Below are 20,748 nucleotides of genomic sequence, written 5' to 3' on the forward strand. Positions count from 1 at the left end.
TTTATTGTTGTGTTGTTTTATTGTTGTGTTGTTGTGTAACAATTATACAAATGCTCTTGTGCCAAATTATCTCTGAGTAATCTTAATGAAAAGTCCTAAGATGTATTCCTCATTAACCATTAAAATCTTTCCAATTAGGTCTATTCACTGGCACAGCCATAGCAATTCATAGTGATTTTTTTAAATAATTATTTTAACAAAAGTATTAAGAGCTGATTTTTTTGTTATAATACTATTAAATTATATAACAGAGTTCTGAGTCACATGGGCATCATTCTCAGACAGCTCATAAACTGTAAACAAAAGAAAATAAAAGCTAGCACATGCTGTCAAATACTAAACATATAACTACTCTTTCTTTTATTTCCCAATATTTCTTTAGCTTTTATCCACAATGAGTTTTTCATTTACTTTCTGTGTTCTATCACTGTGCACACTTAGGCTGTTGACCTTATTTTAGTGAACTCTTTGCTGCAGTCCATTTTTACACAGAATATCAAAATTTCCACACCAAAGAAGATTGTAATTTCCCTGGTGAATATCAGCATCATCTTTTTATTTCTCCATTTGTCTGCCAGGAAATACAGACATAAGGAAGGAGTGAAAGTTTCAAGATTCTGGAAGCGATGATAAGTCCTTCAATCAGTTGTCATGTTTCCTGCAGCCGAAGATATTGCTGTCATCAGTCTAAGATTAACTTGTTTTGACAGCAGTTACATCTTTATATGTTGGTCTTCATCTGTTTGGGTTGAAATCTAGACAGTGAGGCACTGGTGATTACCATTTCCAACAAGTATTAATGGGTCTTGAATTAGAATGAAGAACTTGCACATAACAGATGAATTTCACCATTAAAAACTAATACAAAATAATCAGAAAATAATGTACCTGGCATGCACTTGAAACTCTTGTACTGGTCTTACTAAAAGTGACTATTACAAATTGAGAATATAAGATACAATTTATTTAAATAGATTAGTAGTCTGACTTAATTATGAAAGATAGCAATTTGGATTTTCTAACACTGAGTCACAATAATTTTTCTGAATGTTCCACTATTGCTCTTGATTGGTTTACCTTTACCTCAGGAGTGTTCCCATGGCTAGTTGGGAATTCTGGGAGTTGAAGTCCACAAGTGTAAAGTTGCCAAGATTGGACATTTCTGCTTTACCCATTTCTCTTGCTTACCCTACACTATGTCTTAATAATGGAAATCTATAAGTAAATTCATATTATTATTGCAATACGTTATAGCAGAAGATTCTGGGGCTGAAAAAACTAAAAGTTTTATAGCATCTTAAAGAATGCCAAATGTACTATTGCAGAACTTTCATGGCTCTGCAGATCTGTTGGCATCTTACTGAAATTGATACACAAACCTATGCCATCTAGAGGAAATTGAAGAAGATAAGAAGAATTCAACAGTTCAAGACAAGGCAGTTTTATTAATGAATGTCTTATGCTTCTTGATACTGTTGTAATTGCTTTGTTTTTCATCCCAGAAGATCAGTGACATATGTCCAAAGCAAAACATTGTTTTTAAAGACAGAAAAAAAGTTCCTTACCATAATGCAAATTATTGTAAATGATAGGTATTGAGATTCCTGAAGATTATTTGCCCAAAGGTGCAAATCCAGAGTGGTACTGCAATTAATTATATTTAACACACAAAACATTAAACCCTTCTGCCTTCTTCATACTGCTGGTCTCTTGCCTCTTCTCTCCATTTTGTCCTAAACCTATAAAGGTTCAATTTATTTAAATGAGTATCCCTCAGTGCCTGGCAAGATTCAGGGCATGAGTTATAATAGAACACTATGTTTGAAATGTTTCGTGGTTAAGACATCTCCTTTTCTTCTGGTAGCCCAGCCCTGTCCCTTATGTTGTATTTTAGGTTGACATAAACAGGGTTTATGCATATGTTTTTCTTGGTTGCTGTATATCCCCTATTTGGAATCTAGGAAAATAATTATTTTTGAGGCACATGGGATTGGCTAAAATTGTGATTAGCTGACATGGAAATGACATAGGGATGAAGAAAAAAAGTTATGTAAATCAACATGTTTTACTTACAATTTAAGCCTTTCTTCCTTTCTGATGCTGGGCTGTGCTAAAATTGGGTTGAACTTTTAATGAAGTTATACGTTTCATTTGTAGGATAACAACATTTTAAAAATGAGATAGCCCAACCTTCAATTAAACTTAGCATTGGAAAGTTCACAATATACCTTGTTCCCATCAAATATTGTCCTGATGATAAATTTAAAAAATCAATATCAAAATCCATTAGCATCATTTTCTGAACCTTGCTGGTAGACACACCATACAGAATGCAACAAACTTAAGTCTTCACAACTCTATTACTGAAAAGGTCCTGTGATGAGCCAGTTTTATTGCCCACGATAGCATTGGGGTGGTAATAATTTTCCAATGGCTGAGAATCAAATTTGGGCTGCTCTATTCTGGATCCAGGCTATGATAAAAAAGAGAACAGGGCTTTGAATTAAAATAGATAGAACTATGTTATGAAATAAGTTGTGCTAAAATAGAAATTAAAGTTAAAATAATTGTTAACATCATTTAAATACAACACACAAAATGCACTGTATTAATAAACACACTTGGAAAAAAGCACTAAAGGTAATAAAAATCTCACATTTGAACTGTGGCAACAAGTCACAGCAGTGTGTTTGGCAATTCAAAGGAAATGTATGCAGCCCATGGGCCACATTGCTCATCCAATCAAAGAATCTTAGCAGTCTTTCTTCATACATAATCCAAGCTGCCAAATTCTCATACATTTCCTACCACCTTCTCTCCCAACCAAAATGCTGTGGAAACATGTATGCTCTTTCACACTGTCTTTCTCAGCCTCTTGATTTCAGATGCCAGAAACCACAGACTCAGCAATAAGACTGTCATCAGTATCCTTGAGATTACTGGTACATCTCCTTCTGCCAATGCTAATACCACTATGGAAGCCATCAACAGCAATACAAATGATTATTTCTATATAAATATTGAGCAGATGTGACAGCGTTGTCAAACTCCTTTTCTGGTGTCCAACCACTGTGTTATACCTTGTGCTGGCTTGACTACTCTGATCTGGTCAGGAATGGAGAGGAAGAACAAATAGCATTGTGTAGGTAGGAAACCATGTTTGCATGGCATACAAATGGCTCAGCCTGATTTTCAATGATTCAAGGTCATTATTTTTTATCTTTCCTTTATTTATTCTATGGACTTTCTAGATGAGATATTATTTAGTCCTGCATGGTGAACATAACATTATACTAAGACTAAATGACTTCTTTGCCTTTTCAATAATTTGTCAGCTCTGCCTAACCTAATTCCTTTCCGGAAAAAATCAGTTTTCTTATGTAACAAAAGCCTTTAATAGACAAACTGGTTATGCACAGTATATATGTGACTGTATGAAAATGAAAAATGGAAAAATAAAAACATTTTAACAGAGAAAAAAAAATAGACAAACTGGAACTTCCTTATATGTCATACATTTCCATCAAAATGTTATTCCTGAGTAGTTAAAATATTATTAGATAATCTGAAGAGGAGCAAATTGGAAGAGTCAGCTTTAATATAATAAAATAATATAAAACTAAACCGCAAAAAGAAAATCTCAGACATTGTTTGGAGAATTAAAAATATAACTTGCTCAGGCCCTGCTTTCTCAGTTGGTGCTTTAGATGGAGTTCAAAATATTTTCAAATAAATAGTTCCCAACCATATTTCTCCAGTATTATTAGAAATGTGTTAAAATATATTAATAAAATATTTGCTATGGCAAAATTTCTTCAGCAGCTTTTTTCCTGCTCAACTAATCTGAGGGAAATCTTTTTTTTTTTTCCATAAAAGAAGGAAATTCTCATAAACCCAGTACAGGCGTCTTGTACTGATTTGAGCTGCAAGTATTTTGTATGGATTTTTCTTTTAAAAGGAGGACTGTGTGGGCAATTGTGCCAGGCCCCACTCATGGTTCAATACTTTTCTTTCAAGGCAATAAAATTAATCAATTAAATTATAGTCCCAAGAAATGATTTCATTATTTTGTATTTCCCCACAGTTTTCGAGGCCATTGACTATAACAGATACTAAAAAATCAGAACAAAAAAAATTATTCTGACCAAAAGTACAGGGAAAAAATGTGAGTTGGGGGTGGGGGAAATAAATATTTTGCCCTTGGTTTCCCTTTTTTAAAAAAAGACCTTCCCCGTGTTTATTTGTGTAGTCATTTCTATTCTCTGTAGTTTCTAAAAATTCAGTGAAATCCTAAGAGATCATATGGAAATTTCCTCCCCAAGTTTTTTAGAGTAGGAAAGAGGACATCCTCACAGTTAATATACATTCCTCCAGGTCTTGAGTTAGCAGAAAAATACTTGGCATATTTTCTGCTGTCCATTGACTAAGAACTAATCCACCTGTCACGTTCTGGCATTCACGTTGCATACAAACAGAGATTCAGTTTGTTTGGTGAAAAACTTTTATCTCTATCTAAGAAACTAGGTGATAACCAGCACTAAATGACAATGATACAAAGGTAATCAAATCGAAGTCAGTTCTAACCAAGTTAGAACTCATATATATATATATATCACTCATATATATATATATATCACTCATATATATATATATATATATATATATATATATATATATATATACCATTACTCCACCCAGCTCCACCCACAACTCCACCCAGATGACACCCACCCACCATCACCAATCACCATGACCCCCACCCTCAGCCACACCCAGCCACACCCCCACCCTCAGCCACACCCCCACTCAGTGTCATCATAGCCTCTTTCCTGGTTGGTCACATTTGAGCAAAAGAGTTACATCTGAGTAGGCAGTTGCACCCGAGTAGAAGAACCACATATAGCTACAGATTCATAATCGACATCAGAGAGGCAACATCCACGTGGCAGTGTTAGTGGCATGTAAGCATGGCCGAGCGGGTATGGTGATGGACAGGTTCCCCCTGGATGGCAGCCTGAGGGCTGACACCACCTTAATAACAAGGCTTATCATGGATCAATGTACTTAAGACTTCAGTGTGGGCATGAATTTCTGCAATAGTCTTTGGGAATGACCTTGAGAGACAACAGGAAGCTCTACAGCCTGGACAATGGTCTAATAAATGAAATCTGAATCGAAAGTAAGGCTGGGGATAGAGAAAGCGTCTCAGAAAGGGAACCTCCTTAGATTTCAATAGAACAAAAGTAAGGGATGGGAGAAAAGTACTTCAGACTTGCAAGATTGTCTTATTGTAATCTTAACAATAAAGGGGGTGTTAGTACTCATATTTAGTGCATTTCATATGGATTATCTCAAAGAGATAACAATTTCCCTTCTTTGTTTTCCCCACCCATCTCTAGGCCATGGGGAAACCTATCCTCAATTGCTGTTCTTGAAATGTGATGGATCAGACTTGGGCAGGTGGTTAAATTTGCATAATTAGTTGCAGACTAATAGGTGCAGAAATACTTTGTGCCAATAAATAATCACTCAAGTGTAGGAGATGACCTGACATCCAGCTCTTTATAGTGGATTGGAAATAATAGTGCATTGAGAGAGATTTCACTTCAGCCTATCAACCTCCTCTAGCCCACTGACCTCTCAGGTGGGTTATACTTGGAATGACATCTAGCAGTCTTCCAGGCGGCTTATGTCTAGAAATAGTTCAGATCAGTGTGATAGAGAAGGGTTGCAGGATAAAATGGACTCACTTGGAACAAAACCAGAATGGAACAAAAGCAAAATGCCTGGATAGGATTTTGTGAAATGTGGGTCAGGCATATATGGGCAGACACTTCCATGGAACCAGTTGTTTGTTTTTCTTTGGTCCATGCTAAAAGATTCTATAAGATTCTAACAAATTCTAACAGATTCTAACAGATTCTAACAGATTCTAACAGAATAACAGAGTTGGAAGGTACCTTGTAGGTCATCTAGTCCAACCCCCCAATCAAGCAGGAGACCCTATAGCATTTTTGACAAATGGCAGTCCAATCTCTTCTTGAAAGTCTCAAGTGATGAAGCTCCCACAAGTTCTGAGGGCAACCTGTTCCATTGGTTGATTCTTCTCACTGTCAGGAAGTTCCTCCTTGTTTCTAGGTTGAATCTCTCCTTGGTCAGTTTTCATCCATTATTCCTTGTCTGACCTTCAGGTGCTTTGGAAAATAGCTTGACTCCTTCCTCTCTATGGCAGCCCCTCAAATATTGGAACACTGCTATCATGTCTCCCCTGGTCCTTCTCTTCACTAGACCAGCCATGCCCAGTTCCTGCAAAAATTGTTCATATGTTTTAGTCTCCAGTTCCCTAATCATCCTGGTTGCTCTTCTCTGTCCTTTTTCTAGAGTCTCAACATCTTTTTATAGTGTGGTGAGAGAGACTGGGAGTAAAGATATGTGCCTACAGTAGTGTCAATCAGCCAATTGAAACGTAACAAAACCCCGCAGCTGACCTGTGAATATTGTTGTCATTGATCATTTTATCCCAAGACTTTTATAGATAGATGATGGGAAAGATTACATTAAAACTGGCAAAGCTAAACATGCTAAGGTGCAGTAGAACAGGGGTTAAGCAAAGGCTACATCTTGAGAACATGGTTTCTAAAAATACACTTAGTGGGCCATTTTTGTACAGTAGTTATTTGGACATGAGAACAAATCCCTAGGCAGCCAGAATTGCTGCAAACTAAAGGACAGAGGTGAAACAGAGAAGCAGCAACCGCTTGCCACTTTGTAAGAACAAAGTAGATTCCTGAACGCCATCACAGCAAATTAGAAAGACATTCAAATGAATGAATTAGAAAAATAGTAACGTCTCTTTTGTCAGAGACAAAAGCGGGAGGCACATCATTAAAAGTTATATGTGCATTCAGAATGGTAGCTTCTCGGTAATGGGCTTTTTCTATTATCTTCCAAATGATTAACTTGAAAATATAAAATATCTATTTAAAAAATAACCGAAGATCTTGAAATAGTGTTTATCTTTCTCAAACAGGTTAATAAAAAAAAAACTATTTGTGGATTATGAGAAGCATCTAATTAAAATATTGCTTAGATTATTCACTTGAGAAATTTTAAATACCTCAGCTAGAAATCCTGAAGAAACCCTAAATATCAGATAATAAGTTACAGTGTTTCACTCTAGGCAGGAATATTCTCAGGGCCTAGACCAGGGTTGTCAAACTCGATTTCATTGAGGTCTGCATCAGGGTTGTGTTTGACCTCGGGGGCTTGAGAGTGGGCAAGGCCAGCTCAACATCACTCCTGTCGGGGGTGCCTGTGATGGCCCAAGCACTCTGCCAGCAAAAACAGGCTCCCGAATTCAGTTTTCAGCTGCCACAGCCTTGTGCAACCCTCTGCCAGTGAAAACAGAGCTCGGGATGGCTTCGTTTTCACTGGCAGAGGGTTGCAGGAGGCCATGGCAGCTGAAAATGGGACTCAGGAGCCTGTTTTCGCTGGCAGAAGCACTGCAGGACGGTGTCTCGCTGTTTCCAGGGTGGCTCCAGGGACCAAATCTAAGTACCCCATGGGCATGGGATCCAGCCCCAGGGCCTTGAGTTTGACACCCCTGGCCTAGATCAATGTTTCCCAATCTTGAAAATACTCACTTAAAGCTCTGTGTGAGTCTGTGCATGTCACAGACGCTTTGCAAATGAAAGGGTGGATAAAAGCCCCTTCAATAAATTATCAGATTGGCCCAAGGTCATTCAGTGAACTTCATGGCTCAGTGCAGATTGAAACTTGCACAATGTTCCAGGAGATCTTTTATAGAACGACACAATTTTTAATATAGATTTTCCCCCCAGCATACGCTTCTTCTGTTTTGTTTTTTAAATCCTTCAAAACTTCAAAAAAAAAATTAAAAATCAAGACATTATCTTTCTATTTGTAGGACATTGGTAATCCACGGCTCTCAGCTGCCTTTCAACTCTACAAGAATTTAAAGGAACGGATAAGGATTTCTGACATCTTGCCCTGTGTTATGAAACAGTTGTGTCCATGGTGTTTTCAATTCCAGGTCCTTTCATGCAGTCAAGAGAAGGAAGGGAAAAAAGTGGCAAATGGAGAAGAGAAGGAAGAAGCTCTGGGTGTTTAGAATGGAGGAAGGAAATGTTTAACTATGATTTGCTTTTACAGAAGACACCATGCAGAGTTGCTCAATGGTGGCATTAATGCAAAATGTTATTCCTTCCTAAACCATTTGGTATATTCTTTTACCTGTTAATCCATTATAAGAAAGAACACATTCATTTTTACCTACTTACAATACTTTTATTTTAATAAAAAAAATATTTTTTAATTTTAAACAAATGCAACATCCTTCTTTACATGCTATAAAAAGTGTATCAGTTGGTCACAAAAAGACTTTCGTGCATCTCTTCACAGTCAACAAACATAATTCATATTAACTTAAGTATTTTAACTCAAATATTTATACATCTCACCATCATCATCTCTCCATTTTCATTTGACTATAATTGTTTAAGCGTCCTTCATCATAAAATATACCAAAATTTAATACATAGCCACATACTGGCCTTTCAATTACTATTTCTAAAATCCTCCACTAACACTAAATCCTTATGTCCTATTCTAGCTAAACATCCATAATATTTAATAACAAAGTTTTCTAATCCTCCTTTCCAAATCACTGTTTAAAGTTTACATCCAGTTTCCTTATGTTATACCCATATCTATATATATGTTGTTATTCTTATCCCTCCTTTATTTGACTACATCCTGTATCATAACATTTCCCCCTAATAATAAAAACTAATGTAGTTCTTTACTATTATTATCATTATCATTATTATTATTATTATTATTATTAATAATAATATCAACCTTTATGTATAATCCAAAGGGATTGCTAATCTTCCTTACATGGGTGCCATTCAATATTCATATCCAATTATACTAACACTACACATTGTATACATTAGTAACATTATCAGTTATTTATTTAAGCTATATCTATTATCAATACATTTCACTAAGTTTTAGTTTTAAATTATATTCTTCCATCTATCAACCTGTATCTTTCCAATAGCAAAACAGTCTCATATCTTCTGCCATTTGTGGTGTCAGTCCTCTAATCACCTTCTTGGTCAGCTTTGTATAGACTTCTCTTAGCAACTCCTTGCTTATAAGATCTCTCATATAATCTTGATGCCCTCTTTCTGTTTCCTTATTCAGCTTATCTTTGGTTGTCAGCGGTGTTATCAATGCTTTTGCTAATAGAATTTCTCTCTTTAAATCCATAGATTCTTTAGTTTTTTCTTCTTCTGTATCTTGCCCCCCGGAATAGATTTCCTCTCCATTTAATTCCTCTTTCAGTATTCCATTCTTTCCATTTTCAGAGACAAACCAATCACCATAAATATCAGCAGGTTTAATCTCTTTATATTCATTTTGCACTTCAATTTTTTGAGTTTCAACCACCCCGTTTTGCATTTGATAGACATCTTCAATTTCATCATCATATTTTATTGTTAGGTGCTCTAAGTATTCCAGTTTTTTCTCTATTCTTTCATATGTATTTGATAATTTCTGTATTTCTGAAAGTATCTTTTGCAAACTTGAGACTTCTATTTTCTTTTGAAATTGTGCAATTCTAACAAACACAGCTGCTCTAGCTTGGAAGGTTAATAAAATTAAAGCATAGATTCACAAAGAACGTTGTTTTCACTTTTCTCTGATTATAAATATACTTCAAAGGGACATCTGTGTGCTTCCCTTCTTATCACTCTCTGTAGCCAAGCAGTAAAACCTTGTATTGCCAAGTCAAAACAATCCGTAGAGAAAAAAGTGTTCCATTTTCAATACACAAAACTCCAATCAACAAATCCTCCCAGCCTCCGACCAGCATTAAAATCTGTTGAAAATCTAGTTTCCTTTTGTATCTTTTTTGTATTTCAAGTTAGAAAAAAGAGTCCAATCTTTAAATGAATTAGAAAAATACCCACAGCAATGAAAGAGGAAAACTTTAGTACATAGGTTACAGAGAGCAATAAAAGAAAAAATAGAAGAAAAAAACTTAATCCATCTGTTTCAAAAGGCTTGCATAAATTCCATCCATGAAAATAGCATATAAAAAAGTAAGATAACCACTGTCCAAAACCATTCCAAATTTAATCCCGCTGCTTGATTCTTCTATTCTCCAATTTAGATTAATTTTAAGTTTTTATAGGCAGTCTCTTTTTAAAACAGTAAAAGTTTCTCACCAGCTGGAAACACTTTCTCTTTCCGTATCTTTCCTTTTTGGAGCCGCTCCGACTTTGTCAGTCTTGGCTGGATTTTTTGTCGCTGGCTTGAAGAACTTCTCTTGCTTCTTTCAGGGATTTTGCGATATCCCTGAGATCAGCAAGACGTATTCTTCCTGTTCACCGTCTCTTCGGGATGGTTTAGGTCCGATTGGACCACCCAACAGCAAAAGTATTGGCTGCGGTCTCAGAGCACCGCACGTCCATCTCATCATGATGTTCTACTTACAATACTTCTTGATTGATCAAAAACCAGCATTCTTGTGAACAGTTTATAACCCCATTAAAAATAGTGCTTATCTTTGAAAAACCAACAAAGAATACAACACAATAAGCTCTGAGCTGAAGAAACTTCTTGGATGAAAAGCAAAATGTCTTCAAAGAAAAACAAGGAAGTCCAGTTGCCTCTTGAAAAAGCACCTTTGGGACAACCATGACCTGGATGACTGAGAATCTCCACAGACAATAAGCAGAAATATTTGGAGAATGAGACAGGGGGAATTAGACTGACAAAGGTAGTGTTGTAGCATTGCAGTACAAGCCCACACCTTTTCTGTATGCATTGCAATGTTGCATGCATATCTCCAAGGGGTACAACTTATGACACAGTAGCACAATACTAGTTTGGTCATTGCGACAAAAGGGAAGAATCCCGTGGATACTGCTGACAATTTGCAGTTAATGATAGTGATAAAAAACTTCATGAACAATCCTCACATTTACAATGTTCACAGTTGTCTACCACAAAGGAAAGTTGAAATAACGTCATAAGCACAGTCGCAGTTTTACTTTGCGTAATGATCAACTGTGGTTACTAAACAACGACCAACTGTAAAAGCAACAGCAGCAATAATAATAAATTCTGCTGCAAATATAATCGTAATAATAACAGGAGCAATAAAGAATGTGATAGTATAGAAGCATCCATTAAAAAAAATCAACCCAAGGTTTGAAATATATATGCTTTGTGAATCTTTTGAGGAAAGATGATCTAGAAATGGGCTCCTATCTATGAAAAACCCTTTCTCTTAATGCCACAACACCGCCCTTAATTTGTATGGCAGGAGAACCAGCCGTAGGTCCTCAAATGAAGAACTTAACTAAATATGGAACATGAGGCCCCGCTAGAGGGTCTGCTTTATAGGGTTAAAGACAGTATTTATGCGATCAGTTGCTAAAGTCTGTATCTATTTAACAATTTTGCAAAGCCAATAGAATCTCAAGCTAGTAGACTACACAATTTCCATCCAGATATGAGTACCAATTTTAGTACTTTATTTAGAAAACAATGTTTAAAAATTGCCTGTGCAAGTAAAAAGATATACATACTTATAATCTTTCAAGTCACGCTTGTTTTCTAATTGCAGACAATCTTATTTACTGGCAAGTCAGGGCCATCTTAACAGCATTATGGGCCCTGGGCAAAGCAGTGTACTGGGGCCCCTACGACAACTGCTCACAGGAATAAAAATGTAAATGGTCGATAAAATTAAACATAGACAGCATTTATTTTATTGGCACTTCCAACAAAATTGGTGTTGAAACATTAAAAACATGTGGGCTCGTCTCATCATCTAAGGAAAAAAAATCAATGTTAATTTCTATTAATGCATGTTAGTATTAATTTAACAATGCAGTAAAATGTAATAAACATGTTGCTGTATTTTTATGATACAAGATGCATTGAAGGGTTAACATACACAGATTAGTATGGGGCCCCTATGCTCTGGGGACCCACAGGCAAGTGCCCATCAGGCCCATGCGTTAAGACAGCCCTGTGGCAAGTATTTAAAAATGTGACACCCCCCCCCATTGTCCTGTGGATGTAGAACACACTTATGTCTTAATCTGAAATACAAATACTTGCTTAAAAAGTATGTTTAGCATGAAATTATTAGAAGCTCCGCTACTCTTTGTATGCCAGATCCTTGTTTTGGTCTTTCTAGAACTCACAGTCTCTCTCTCTCTCTCTCTCTCTCTCTCTCTCTCTCTCTCTCTCCCTCCCTCCCTCCCTCCCTCCCTCCCTCTCCCTCTCCCTCCCTCCCTCTCTCCCCCCCCTCTCTCTTTTTGCCTGGTGGTGCCTTAACAATGCACCAAACTGACTTCACTAATACTATTAACTACCCTTATTTATTTATTTTTACAAAATATCTCTAAAAGTAAACCAGTACCCTGTTTCCTTAAATTCCAAATGTAGCTACTTATTAGTAGTAAACCAAACCAATCTAAATATTTCTCTCTCTTTATTTCCAATTTTTCCCGCAAAGCCTTTTTCTTCAATACAATTCACTGAGCTCAGTATTGCTCTAATAAATAATTTCGTTCGACCACAGACAAAATGAACAACAATAACAACAACAAACCATTTAGGATGGAAGTTAATTCTTGGGGATAGAAAACACTCAGACTTTAGCCCCCAAGTATAATTATAGTATTTCAGAAGAAGATTTTTTAAAAAAAGAATATAAGACATTGGAATGACTTTATTGCCATGCAATTACTGCAAGTCAGTAATTTTGAAAATATCCATCAATTTTGAAGGGGGTGGAGGGAATATAATGACACACTCAGATAACTGCAGCTATTAGAGGAATGAACTTTACAGCAAGGAATCCTCCTAAAGTATAAAATGTGAAGTAAGTATTTTACATAGATATAAACCAGTAATTAAAGCAAGACTAATTACAGCTAAGTAAATCCCTGAGGTAATAACTAACACCATGAACCTCAGCAGAAATACCTTGGATATGTTAAAGTTTCAAATTTAACATAGGATTTTAAATCTAAGAAAAACAGCTTTTCAGCTATTTCTGTCTCCCTGGATGGGCGTATCTGTTAATCCCAGTTGGGCTATACTAGCTGGTTAATGGTGAAATATGAAAACCAATTTCAAAGCATCCACTTTCTAAATGGTTGAAGACCAGGTAATAATTTCTAAAATACTGTTTTGCATACTAGCTTTCAAAGTAATTTACCATTCTCATGTCAGAATAGTACTTTGCCCCCAAATTTAGGAGGAGAAACCTTAGTGCAAAAACTACGTTTATTTCATATGGAGCGGCTATCCAAAATGCAACATGATACTTGATAGACTTCTGCTTACACAGCTGGCTGTCCACTCCTATCCTTTATACCTAAATCTATTCTTGAACATTTCCTTCTTCTCCAAGGAAGTCTCTCAGCTTCTGTGGACACCTTCAACGAGAAGAGAAGAATCCATTTGTTGTTATTTGGCAGCATGGAAAATTAATGCTGTCTATTTTTTCTGCTTCTGTCCTATTTTATTATATAACGATTATTCTTAATCTTTTTTGGGGGGAAAATGTTTTTTATTGTTTTAATTAAACAAAATATATAAAAAAAGAATCATCTTTCATTGCATCTTGTAGAAAGCATGTCGATTATTCTTAATCTTGATGTTATGTTTGGCTGTGATATTTTTATTGTACATCACACTGGGGCCTGTTAAGTGGTGGTGGTGATCTATAAATAAAATAAATGAGCACATCTGGAACACAGTCATCTTGTTAAAAGGCCTTCTGACAGAAAGGGAGCAAATGTCTTCAAGGGATAGTTTAGCCGTACTACATAAAACTACTACAACTGGACTGGGGCTAGTCACTTCCTTATAGTAGCTTCCCTATTTTTGTGTCTGCCTCATTGATGGAATTATCAACAATGGGATATCAGCTTCCTTTGAAACCCTCATTCCATTTTTCCACTGCATCGTCCATCTTTATTTTTTTCCTTACCACAGCAATTCTGATCAGAAGCAAAGAAGAGACAGCAGGATGCTAGTGCTCCTTTGTGCTAGAGATGTCTCTTTGGGATCACTCTAGTGCAGTGTTTCTCAACCTTGGCCACTTGAAGATGTCTGGACTTCAACTACCAGAATTCCCCAGCCAGCATTCGTGAATGCTGGCTTGGGAATTCTGGGAGTTGAAGTCCGGACATCTTCAAGTGGCCAAGGTTGAGAAACACTGCTCTAGTGTCTCCTAAGCTAACTTACACAATGTCAATTTGAGGTTAGATGTTATATGAACATTATATTGCTCTGAATGGGCTTTGGATTATACGAAGTTGAATTTGCCTGACATCCAATTGAAACCTATTGCAAATGAAAGGAGGAAAGGCAACTGGAGATAAATTGCTATCCAAAGAACTCAATATCAACCAGAACTTTACTTTTGCTGCTGCTGCTGCTGCTGTTGTTGTTGTTGTTGTTGTTGTTGTTGGCCTTTTCATTTGGAGCAGATAAAACACAAGGAACGTCTTTCATTTTCACTTTCGTGTTTTGCAGCTCAGGATTCCATTAATACTTCCCTTTTCCCCCCTGTGCTATGCTGGGCTCTAGTTTGCAGTCAGTTCATACTGCACTGATGTATATTTCATTGCCCAAGGCTTAATTTTGATTTATTGTCCATCCATAAATTAGAAAAATATGCTCTGGAATTCCATCCCGCTGAAAAGCTGTGCCTGATGTCAGGGGACTGGGTGATATTTAAGATGTCAGAAATACATATTGGATTAGCGTGCTTTGTTTCCCCACAACAGCAGGTGTTTAATCATAGCTGATGGCTGAAGTTAAATGCATTAGGACAGCATCAGCCAAGAAGATGGAGTTTTTCTAAACCATATAAACTCCAGATAAATAACTCAAAACTAATTGTGTGGCCACATCTTAGATACATTTTTATTTACTTAATATATTAAACCATGAAAATAGCCTCTGGCACTTAACTTTCTATTTACGATCCTGCGTAAATGCCTTATATTAGTAAGTGGATGCGTCTTCAAACACTGCTGCATTGCCCTTTCTTGGTTAGCAATGGGTTTTGATATTTCATAGTAGCATTAAAAAGGGAGGAAAAAAGGAATTTATCACTTACATAAGGATGGTAGGAAGGCTTTTTTTATCATTTGTATTTGTTCCTCTAAGAACAACATTTGGGTATAAATACTGACTTTGGTAATGTTAATAGTAGATCAAATACGATACATGCAAAGCATTCTCAAGGGTATTCTTTTAAAAATGTTGAGTGTTTCTTTGTTGCTGTTATGGTAGCTGTTTTGCTTATGTTAATCAGCATTCTCTGTGTATAGAAAAATGATCAGTCCTGGTCTTGAACAATTTAGCTGGAGGCCGGAGAGAAGCAGCTTAGGAGAGCAAACATTTTCAAGGTCAACCGGTGAACTGTAACAAGCCAGCGAGATTCATGGCAAAAATGGTATATTTTGACACTACAGCGATTTGATTAAAAGAAAAAGTAATGGGTTTAAACAGTCACTATGAGGATGTAGCCAGACTTTGTTAGCTTTTCGCAAATTACTTAACAAGCCAGTGATGAAACTGGAAATAGGACTATTTTATATAAAGAAAATGAGACAATATTACTTTGCAGCATCACTAATAAGGGTAGTCTTTTCAAGTATGCATCCAATGTCATCATTTTCCCATACGTTATAATGTTAGAGGGTCTCTAAGCACATCCACTTAGAAGTTCCATTATAATCAATCCTGTCAATATTTTTTTTTTAAAAAATCAATTTTTTTCAAGAAAGGGTTCTTTGACATCATGCAATGTTTATCCTGTAATAGTTCTGAATTACTATTATTATTATTATACAATTGTATCATAGCGGCCAGTTGTTTCGCCGGATTTGGCATTGGTTACTAGTCGGGCCCCACCCAGGGGCCTAGGACGTCGTAACGTATTTTCTTAATATGCGTGCAGATCCAAGCAGTGCGGCTTTTTGCATTTGACTGATGGTGATTTTGTCAATTTTTAACTGTTTTAAATGTAATTCCAGTGCTTTTGGAATAGCACCCAGTGTGCCAATTACCACTGGAATTACCACTGCTGGTTTGTGCCATAGTCGTTGAATTTCGATTTTTAAGTCCTGGTATCTTGCGATTTTTTCATGTTCCTTCTCGGCGACCCTGCTATCACCTGGTATTGCGATGTCTATGATTGTGACCTTATTTTTCTCAACCAGTGTGATGTCTGGTGTATTATGCGCCAGTATTTTGTCGGTTTGTATACGGAAATCCCACAGGATCTTGACCATCTGATTTTCGGTGACTTTTTCAGGCTGATGTTCCCACCAGTTTGTTGCTGTTTTAATATTATAATTTTTGCACAAATTCCAATGGATCATTTGTGCTACTGAATTGTGCCGCAATTTATAATCAGTCTGTGCGATTTTTTTACAGCAGCTGAGTATGTGATCAACAGTTTCGTCAGCTTCTTTGCAAAGTCTGCATTTGGCATCATCAGAGGATTTTTCGATTTTGGCCTTAATGGCATTTGTGCGGATAGCTTGTTCTTGCGCAGCCAGGATTAGTGACTCTGTTTCTTTCTTTAATGAACCTGTTGTTAACCATAACCAAGTTTGTTCACTGTCCACTTTATCTTTTATTTTTTCCAGAAATTGGCCATGCAGTGCTTTGTTCTGCCAACTCTCCATTCTTGATTTTATCACATCTTTTCTGTATTCTTGTTTCGTCTGTTGGGCCTTCAGTAGATTTTTGTTCTTTACTTCGATTAATAGATGTTCTTGACTTTCTTTTAAATAATCAGCCAGTGCATGTTTTTCTTCTTCAACTGTTTGCTTCACTTGTAATAATCCTCTGCCACCTGATTTTCGGGGCAGGTACAGTCTATCAGTATCACCACGTGGATGTAAACTGTAGTGCATTGTCATTAGTTTCCTGGTTTTTCGGTCCAAAAGGTCCAAATCAGCTTGTGTCCAGTTAACTATACCAGCTGTGTATCTTATAACTGGTATTGCCCAGGTATTTATGGCCTTGATTGTATTTCCACCATTCAATTTAGATTTCAAAATTTTCCTAACTCTGTTGGTGTACTCTCGCCTGACAATAGTTTTTACTTCTCCATGCTTGATGTTATCCAACTGCAGAATGCCTAAGTATTTGTAGGCTTCATTTTCTTTGCATTTAATTAGTTGGCCATTGGGCATTTCAATTCCCTCAGATGCAGTGATTTTGCCCCTTTTTATGGATACAGTGGCGCATTTTTCCATGCCAAACTGCATTGAAATATCGGTGCTGAATACTCGGACTGTATTTGTCAATGATTGGATTTCTATTTCTGACTTTCCATAGAGTTTCAAATCATCCATATATAGTAAATGCGAAATCTTTTCAGCTTTTTTGGCTGTTTGGTAGCCTAATTTCATTTTTTTTAAGATTACTGATAGTGGGATCATTGCGATGATGAAGAGAAGAGGTGAAAGTGAATCACCCTGGAAAATTCCTCGCTTGATATTAACCATTCCGTAGCTCTCATTCCCTACTGCCAACTCAGTTCTCCATTGTTTCATTGCCTTTTCAGTAAAGGATGTAATATTTTTGCTAATGCCAGTTGTTTCTAAGCATTTTATGATCCAACTATGTGGCAGTGAGTCAAATGCCTTTTTGTAATCAATCCAGACCATATTCAAGTTCGTTTTTCTGTTCTTACAATTTTCTAATATCATTTTATCAATTAGAAGCTGATCTTTTGTGCCCCTGCTCCTTCTTTTGTTGCCTTTTTGCTATACTGGCAAGATGTTGTTTGTTTCCAAATAATCCATCATGTTATCTGCAATAATGCCTGTGAGTAATTTGAAGGTTGTTGGCAAGCATGTTATTGGTCTATAGTTTTCAGGTGTTGTTCCTTTAGTTGGATCTTTCTGAATCAAGTATGTTTTTCCAGTTGTCAACCATTCATCAATTTGGCCCTTTTGTAAAATTTCATTCAGTTGCCTGGCCAATATTGCATGTAAACTGGTCAGATATTTGAGCCAGAAACCATGTAATTGGTCCTTTCCAGGTGATGTCCAATTCTTTACCTTTTTAACTCGATTTTTGACCATCTCAGTTGTTATTTCTAATACTTGCATTTGTTTGTTGCCAATGCTTTTCTCAAAGTCATGTATCCACTTTGCTTCCTTGTTGTAGTCCTTTGCATTTTCCCACAATTCTTTCCAGAATTCAACTGTGGCCTGTTTTTCTGGTTTTTCACTTTTGGTGTCACCATTTACATTAAGACTTTGATAAAAACGCCGTTGGTCTGATCGAAATTGCTGATTTTGTTTATATTGGATGATTCGTGCCTCATATCTTTCAATTTTTCTAGCTGTTGCTGTTATCTGCTGTTTTACAATCTCTACAGCTTCATTGATGTTTCTTGTATCCAATCTATATCTCCTGATTAGCCGATCTATGATTTTGTTGTTTTTAAGCCGTTGCTCATGCATGTTCTTTAAGTTACTAGCATCTGCCCTTAATTTTTTTATTTTTTGTTCTAAACGGATTTTCCACTTTGGCTTTGATGCTTTTTCTGTTGTATGACTAGGTACTTTAATTTTAATGCCTAGTTCATTAGTGACTATTACAGCTGCGCTGTACATTAACTGGTTTGTTTCCAAGATGGATCCTGGTTCAATTGTTGAAAACACTGCATTAACCATTTTCATGATAGGGGCCAAAATTTTCTTTGGCACAGTTTTTAGTGATGGTAAACGTTGCCTTTCCTCATTAAGCAGAAAGTGCTCCATGATCTTATCCTTCAATTCTTTTTGTTTTTGAGTTAGTTCATCAGTTGGTTCAGTGATAACTGGTTCTAGTGGTGGTGATATTATTTCCTCCCCAAGAGCTTCTTCTGGGAGTTCTACTATAATGTCTTTAGTTGTGTCTTGAATATCAGTTATTTCCGCTTGTGATATTGTTTTTTGGGTTTTGCAATTTGCCTGAATTTCCTCATGTTCAACTTCACTAAACACTTTATTCTGTATAATAAATCGCCTTTGATCTGCTAGTCGTTGTTCACTAACATTTGAATCTGGATATTGTTGTTTCCATAATTCATACATTCGCTTTAAATAGCCTCTTTTTTCTGGCTCTGAGTTGTAGTAACAGGCCATTATGGCACGGTTTTCATCTGCACTATATTTTTGTCGTTTTGTTGGCTGGTCCACTTGTAGCCCACTTGTCGACGGATGTCCAGGGACCCCAACATCCGCCGCGGCCCTTGTTAACCCGCGCGACGACCGATGCGGTATGGAATTCTTATTTGTTTTTTTCACCATATTGTATGGGTTGGCGGGGTTTTTTTTACGGGACCAGATGCCAACCTGATCCCAACCTTCCTCCTTTCTCATCCGGGCTTGGGACCGGCAATGGCGGAGTTATTATTATTATTATTATTATTATTATTATTATTTCAAGAATTCAGTTCAAGAATTCAAGATTTTAGATTGTCAAGGTGCACTGAAAGGTTTAAGTGGGGAAATCAAGGAAGTTTTCATGTCTGACTTCATATATGGTAATGTACACTGTGATATATTAGAATGATATTTTCTCTACCCTGTGTTTGTGAGAAAACATGTGTAGAATGCTGATGAAGCTCAAAGCAGAATAGTAAATTTAAAAAAAGAGTTTGGATAAAAGATGAACTATCACTTCCCTTTCCATTGTTGTCGTACCTTCTAAAGTTCAACGAACAGGATACTCAGAGAACAGTAAGTTAAGCAGAAAAATAAGCCTATGTGTAGCTCTCACTGAGCCTTATTACTAAGATACTCTTTCTTTCCCCCTAGTTAAGTAGAAAAAAGAGATTATGTCTGCAATATTCAAAAGGTCTTTCTCTATATATGCTTATCCATTGTATTAAAATGTATTGGAACTCCTTTTATTCTACTTTTTCCATAGTTAAATCACCCTTATTTGTATTAATGCTAAAGTAGTGTTTTCCCTCTTAAGCCAATAGCATCCAATGACAGCTGCAAAATTTGTAAATCTGTTTTATTCTCCAGCCTGTTATGTCAGGGGTGAAAAAGAATGATGACTCATGAATAAGAGCAAAACTGTACTTCTTGGTCATTTCAGCTTAATATGCCATTAATTTGCTGTTATCTCCATAAAGAGCCAAACATATTAGACAGAAAGCACCAAAATATCCTGCCTACCATTTTGGTTTGGCATTAAAATGGAGTAATAGAAAAATAATGCAACAGTTAAAAGAAGTGATAATGAAATATTACAATATGGAAATGATTGGATCATGTACCCTTCCCTTCCACATTATCTTCTAAACAGAGCACATGGAAAGAAATCAACATGTCTTGCATAAAGTAAGGAAAAGAAGAGAATTCCAAGTTAAAATAATACATAAGATGGCTCTCTTTATAAGTTTGTTTTTTAAAAAACAAAACGTATTTATGAATGTGTCCTGATAATAAACATATTTATTACAGAAATTACCAGAAAGGCATACAGATATGTAATAAAATGTCAGTGGAAATACATTTTTTAAAATTCTGCTTAAATTAGGGAAAGAAATTAACATAAAACAATAAAATGTAAATACTAGAGCGCAAAAAAATTAATTACTTAAAACCAATCACAACATGATAACACTATTTTGCAAAGGTATAAAAGAAGAAC

This window comes from Thamnophis elegans, chromosome 3, assembly GCF_009769535.1.
Source record: "Thamnophis elegans isolate rThaEle1 chromosome 3, rThaEle1.pri, whole genome shotgun sequence".
Classification (NCBI taxonomy): domain Eukaryota; kingdom Metazoa; phylum Chordata; class Lepidosauria; order Squamata; family Colubridae; genus Thamnophis; species Thamnophis elegans.